Source organism: Hylobates moloch, unplaced genomic scaffold, assembly GCF_009828535.3.
Source record: "Hylobates moloch isolate HMO894 unplaced genomic scaffold, HMol_V3 SCAFFOLD_13, whole genome shotgun sequence".
NCBI classification, from domain to species: Eukaryota; Metazoa; Chordata; class Mammalia; order Primates; family Hylobatidae; genus Hylobates; species Hylobates moloch.
The window spans coordinates 87,687,249-87,694,665 of record NW_026652288.1 but is presented as its reverse complement, the minus strand read 5'-3'; the positions used below and the strand labels follow the sequence as shown (position 1 = coordinate 87,694,665).

General features: G+C 32.7%; 1 non-coding gene across 1 annotated transcript; it reads left to right on the top strand.

Moving 5' to 3' along the window:
- The first annotated feature begins 7,016 nt into the window (after positions 1-7,016).
- On the top strand, positions 7,017-7,123 carry LOC116481303 (U6 spliceosomal RNA). The gene has a single exon (XR_004251477.1). It is a non-coding gene; the product is annotated as a U6 spliceosomal RNA (small nuclear RNA).
- The last annotated feature ends 294 nt before the right edge of the window (positions 7,124-7,417 follow it).

Genomic DNA, 7,417 nt, shown 5'->3' with positions numbered 1-7,417 from the left:
TGACAGTAATATTAACTCCAGGTTCCATTTCTGTCTCAACCCCCAGCTCTCAATCCAGCAGGAGTCTGGGCACACAAATACTGATTTTCAGTGCACATTGGATTCTGAGTAATTCTTAACTTTTTCAAATTAGGAATAATATTATAAATTTAAAATAATTATATGTATCGGTGACTGAGCCACCCAGTGAGTCTACAGTGTGTAAAAAGGTAGAAATGGCAGATATCTTGGAGATTTGATTCCCAATCAACAGCAGTCAATCCTTTTAAGCAGTGACTAATTTATAAATATCACCAAAAGTGGAAACTGTTTAATTAGAAGTTGTAGATAAAAGAGAAAGATTTGAAAGATATAAGTCCCAGCCAGGTGTTTGAACACAAATCAATGACCACACTGTGTAAAGGCCCTAAGAAATAATGAACTGCTTTTAATCTTGCCTTTCAGGTTGTTGACCTGAATATATCTTAGGTGAAAAGGGCATTTTCATTTTTTAATTTTTCTCTTTTCAGAGTTCTTTAGAAGAATAAAGTGGTTCAGCTTTTATATAAAGGCTCAGGGAATTTTGAGAGAAAATATCAGTACATTCTTTGTTTTTATTCCTAAGCAAAGTAAGTTGCCTAGTTGATACACCTTTAGATCAAGGACATGAAAGTAGCTTAGATTAGCTAATAAAATATACCACAAATTGGTTGTTTCCAAACTACTGTGTTAATTATTGGAAAAAAAAAGAAACATTGATTATTGGATATTATTTCTTTCTCCCAATATTCAAAGCAAATGTACTCACATTTGCTACAGGAATATAATCTAGTAAACGAAGATGGCCAGATGGGACTAATCTTGCTGTTACATTAAAGGGGGCTTGGGTAAAATGGGAAGAACAATTATTCAAGACTCACTGTGATAAACATGTGGTATTAACAAAGTATATGGAGTCAAAATAATCCTGTTAATATTCTTTTCCCTTTATACTTCAAGATGAGGCTTTGATCCAGGTGAGAGGGGCCCTTCTCAGAGCCCCACACTTTAGGGAGCACTGCAACATACAACAGAAATTTACTAACCTATAACACTAAGGCTGAAGATCTGCTCCTGTAATGCTGCTCGGCCCCAGAAAATGCTTCTCTAGGGCTCTTCACCTTGGCCTCAAAATAAAAAGCAACCGGGCTTAAATTCCATGAATGTTTGCTGTGAGGCAAAGGTAGAGAACAGACCCTGCTAGGGAATAACAGGAAGAGTTAAGTGGTGGCAGCACTCAGGTAAAAGCCAATAAAAATTCATTCTTCCTCTCAGATAATGTGAATAAAACAGATTCTGGTAGAATGTGAAATAGTTTCCAAGTAGTGCCAAGTGTCCATTTATCAGTCTCTCCTGGTGTTCTAAATCACGTTTCTGGAGTTGCCATCAAATCATCATGGTATTTGCAACAGGTGCATATAGTGTCTGAGAAATGTTGAAATATTTTACAATATTAAATAATTTATATTTTTATAAATTTGTGAATATGTATGTATATAAAAACAGGTTACTAATTCTTTATATTGGCAAATAGAATTGCAAATAGTTTTATTTTATAAAAATATTTTATAAGGTTAAATTTTAAAATTCAGGTGTTAATCATTTTGACTTAAAATTCTAACCTATATTAAATATGAATTTTATTTTACTTTAATGGAAATTTGAAATATTTTTGAAAGAACAATTTTGATAACAGAAACTTCTTTAACATTTTCAACTTCTTGCGTTTGCTTTAATTTGCATTTTGAAGAATATATATTCACATTCTGCATACTTTGAATGAAACCATATTACCATTTTCTAATATTTGAGATCAATGTGAATTAATACATCAAATCATAACTGGAATAGAAAATACCTTTGAGCTGAGAAAAGGAAAAAAACTGAAAAGAAAATATTTAAAACCCCAAAGAAATTATCTGCTTAACTGTTTAAAAACTGAAAACAATAAATTTAAGAGACTTCTGGTGAAAATAAATTATATGACATTTTTAAGGCAAAATATTACAAAATATTTTTTAATAAAAATAAGGATCAAAATAATAACAGTGAGAAAGAATATTGTTTTCATCAAATACAAAACTTGAATTGATCATGTAATTTCTTTACTAAATGAAGATTTTGATTGATAAGCAAAACAGTGGGAATTAAAAAAAACATTATTCATATCAATTTCCCAACTCAGAAGCAACAAATACAACTATGGCCTGCCCATTAGGACAAACTGCATTCATGAAATCAGAAAATTTTATTTTTAAAAAATTTGAGAGACTTACTATGTTTTTTAGAATATTATCCTAGAAAATTGCCATTGCATCATTCTGACAATATGAACATTTTCTAGAGAAACACAATATGATTCAAACCATTTATTTTGATTTTCTATTGGATGAACATTGAAGAAAATTTTGTTTGACACTACAGTTTCTTCAAATGGAAAAAGAAACTATGAAAATGCCCTTTCTCACTCTTTTTTTGAATAAGAACACGATACTCATTCTTTTGGCTGCATACTAATAAAATGGGAGCATAGTATTCCATGGTGTATATGTGCCACATTCTCTTTATCCAGTCTATCACTGATGGGCATTTAGTTGATCCCATGTCTTTGCTATTGTGAATAGTGCTGCAACAAACATATGCATACATGTGTTTTTATAATAGAATTATTCATATTCCTTTGGGTATGTAACCAGTAATGGGATTGCTGGGTCAAATGGTATTTCTGTGCATGGATGGAGCTAGAGGTTATTATCCTTAGCAAACCAACACAGAAACAGAAAAGCAAATACTGCATATTCTCAATTGGAAGTGGGAGCTACATGATGAGAACATATATAGAGGGGAACAACACACACTGGGGCCTTTTGAAGGGTGAAGTGTGGGAGGAGAGAGAGGATCAGGAAAAATAACCAATGGGTACTAGGCTTAATACCTAGGTGATGAAATAATCTGTACAACAAACCCCCACGACACAAGCTACCTATGTAACAAACCTACACTTGTACCCCTGAACTTAAAATAAAAGTTTAAAATAAAATAAAATTGCCCTTTCTATTCTAATTCCACAGACAAAATATTTTACTATTATTCTTACCTGCTTCTCAACAAATCTTCTCAGATAGGTTTGGAACAATGCAATATTTGTGACTGAAAACATTTAGGTTGTTGATAATACAAACACACACACACACCACAAAAACATGAAACATCATTTGCATCATTTGCACATAAGTATCTGTGCAACTACTAGAATGGAAATATTTGAATAAATAGCAAACAATAGTTTAAAATAAAAACAAGTAAATGCTGATATAGAACACCGAAATGATGTTTTGAGGCACATTTTTGTGGCCCTTTCAGCACAAAATGATATGAAATAGTGGAACATTTCTAGATTTTGTAAAAATTATTTCAAACAGTGATACTAGAATGGCCAAACACATACAGCAATGTAAGAAATATTGTAATAAATGTCACTACAATTGCCAATGCCTATTGATGGAATTGGCTCATTTATTTTCCTCTTCTGGGGCTCGCTGTGAATTGTGGAAGTTAAGATATATACCTTTAAGATGTATCATTCAATAACAAACAACAAGCCATTATTCACAGTTCAATTATATAATTGATGTCTTTACAATAACTGTGAAATATATTTTATGGAGGTAGAAATCAGCATATAGAATTTTGCAGTATATTTATCACACCTGGGAGGAAAACCCTAGAATATTTCAATTCTTTATTTTAAAAGATATCTATTCACAAGACAGGTATAAAAATAACCTTTAAGCATATGAATAGATGCTCAACATCACCCAGAATATGAGAAAAGAGAAATGCAAATTAAAACAAAACTAAGATGCCAACTCTTACCTACCAGATCAGTAAAAATTAAACAGAATAACAGTACTCTTGCTAGGCTGTGGAAACACAAGCACCCTCATATATTGCTGGTGGGAAAGAAAATTGGTGCAAACCTTAGGGGATAAAATTTGGTAATATCCAAATGATTACATATATACTTACATTATGACCCAATGATCCCACTTTTAGGATTTTTTTCTCAAGTTGCACATCCAATACTATGAAGATACACACACACACAAACACACACACACAAAATCATTCATTGTCATCGAAACATATTAGAAACAATGTAAATGCCCATTTATAAGAGAGTAGTTGAATAAACCATGGAAGATCTACACAATGCATATTATTTCCTTTAGTAGAATAAGGAAGTTATTTGTTGAATAGCGTGGAGCAATTTCTAGGATATTGTGAAGCACAGTGTTGCATTAGGCAATTAATAATATTTGTGGTAGGTTTAAGCTTCTTTAAAATATATAATTTGTTGTGATTACTTTTTTCACTCTTAGTAAATATTCTTTTTTTAAAACTAATTTCATCTTCATAATTATGTTTTCTTTTTCTTAAAAAAAGAAGGTTCCCTGATTGATATAAACTCTGGCGACACAAAACCTGCACTTTCTTCAGAACTGCGGACTGTATATAAATACATTATGTACTGTCTTCTATTTGATTTTTCTAGTAGGTTTTCCACCAAAATTACTCTAACATGTTTTTCTAAAGCAGCAGTTCTCAAACCTAGCTCAGCATCAGAATCAGCTATAGACCTTTACAAAAACAGAGATTCCTGAACAATATGTAAGTCTGGGGTGTAGAAATCACTATCTTCCAAAAGCTCTGAAGCTGATTCTGAGCATCCTCCAAGTTTGAAATCTCTGCTGAGGGTAGGTTTGCAAAATAGGGAGAGAATAAAACTATTATTACTCTGCATTCTTAAAGAAATTTGTGATTATTATCAATAATTTCTTACTTTCTTAAATTCATCATGATTTGCCCAAGAGTGTCTCATTCTGAAATTGAAAGGACTTTAAGGAAAACTAAACCATAGGGAAGAATTCTACTTGTCTCATGAAACACAGTACAGTAGGAGAACATCTGGACTTGGAGCCATTCCGCAGAAATCAATTCCTGACTCTGACGTGACCATGGCCTGCAACTCAGCAAGGCTGTTAATGTTGGTACCTGGTTTCTCTTCTGTAAAATGTATATAGTTTGGCCTTTTTTCACATAATTGTGGGAACCAATAAAGGTACACAATGTAAAATGTTCTTACAGACTGCTAAGTTATAGTTCTGAACATAACTCTCATTATGTATTTAAAGTCTAATTGTGTCTCCATTTACTATAATTTTTGAAGTCTTAATTCTATATTTAGGTGATATTATTTTACATGTATTAACTATCTATCTTCTATCTATCTATCTATCTATCTATCTATCCATCTATCTATCCATCCATCTATTCATCCATCTATGCATCCATCTATGCCACTATTTTCTCTGTGAATTAACAGAAGACAAATAACTTCAGTTATTTGGGAATATTATGCACTTTTTTAAAAAGTTAATTTTAGGTTCTGGAATACATGCGCAGGACATGCAGTTTTGTTACATAGGTAACGTGTGCCGTGGTGGTTTGCTGCACCCATCAACCCACCGTCTAGGTATTAAGCCCTGCATGCATCAACTATTTATCCTGAAGCTCTCCCTTCCCCCGCCCCTCCGACAGGCCTCAGTGTATGTTGTTCCCCAATCTGTGTCCATGTGTTTTCATTGTTTAGCTCCTACTTATAATTAAGAACATAGGGTGTTTAGTTTTCTGTTCCTGTGTTAGTTTGCTAAGGATAATGGCTTCCCGCTCTATACATGTCCCTGCAAAGGACATGATCTCGTTCCCTTTTATGGCTGCATAATATTTCATGGTGTGTATGTACCACACTTTCTTTATCCAGTCTATCATTGATGGGCATTTGGGTCGATTTCATGTCTTTGCTATTATGAATAGTGCTTCAGTGAACTTATGTGTGCATGTATCTTTATAATGGAATGATTTATATGTATATACCCAGTAATGGGATTGCTGGGTCAGATGGTACAGCATGATGCAAATCACAGAGGATTTGAAGTGGAGTCATACGCAAAAATCTAAGACACTTTGGAAATCACTCTCCTGAGGAAGAACAGGAATTCCATAATTCTTTAAAAGGCATATGAAAATTAGATTCCATATGATCTAATATAAACATTTACATATGTTAAACATATATCTTTCATAAAATCTGGCAGAATCCAATATAGTTCACAAACAGTTATCATATAATTGCCTTATTTTCTGATACATATTGTGCGCTATCATTTCAGAAAACATACTAAGTAAAACTATATTTAGCTTAGATAAATACATCCTGTATATTTTCAAAAGAGTGATAGAAGTCACCACAATAATTTTAAAACTACATATGGTTGAGAAAAATGCCAAAGGGGGCGGAAATTAATTTTGATTGGGGTAGTATGTTTCCTGAGTTGGAACAGAATCTTGAATTGCTGGTGGCATTCACACCTCTCCATTACTGCTGTTAGCAATTCTTTGTCTACTTCTGGAGTCTATAAAAGCTTAGTGTATCAAAGTGATGCCAAATTTATATGTAACTCCTAATACAATGTTATGAAAATGATTCATTAATAAGCAATACTCAGACTTCTATGATGAAGCATGGAGTCCACATCAGTCTATAGAAGGCTGTTCTCAATCTTCAATTTTAAGTATCTTCAAAGTAAACTCACGACTATAGTACCTCTACACATTTTGAGCTGAGAACATTATGTTAATTTACATATCATCTGATTAGATTCTATATTCTATTTCTCTGGACAGGTGGCCTTTATACTTTTTAAACTGAGAACAGCTAGTATGTCCTGATTTAGTTCACATAACCCCTCTCTCCCACAATAACACACATACAGAAATAAAATACTTAATATATTTCCCTATTATTACAATTTTTACCTCTTTTATTTTCTTCTATGTTTTTAAAAAATATTGGTCACTAAATCAGATTGATTTAATGTCCCACCAATGTGCATCTGAAAAAATTGCCTTATCAGTGATTTCAAAAATAATTTGGGGTCCTTGGCTTTGGCAGTATGTGTACTCAAATGGAATGATATAAAGAAAATTAGCATGGCACCTGTGCAAAAATGATATGCTAATTTGTGAAGTATTTAATATTTTAAAAATGACTTGGGGAAGAGTAATCATCAGATAAATGGATAAAGCACATGTGATCCATACATACAATGAAATATCACTCAGCATTAAAAAGAAAGGAAATTCTGACACATGCTACGACATGGATGAACCTTGAATTCATGACATTCAGTGAAATAAGCCGGTCACAAAAAGACAAATAATGTATGCTTCCACTTATATGAGGAACCTAGAATAGCTAAATTCATAGAAATGAAAAATAGAATAGTGGTTGTCAGCGGCTGGGGAGAGAGGTAAATGGAGAGTTATTGTTCAATGT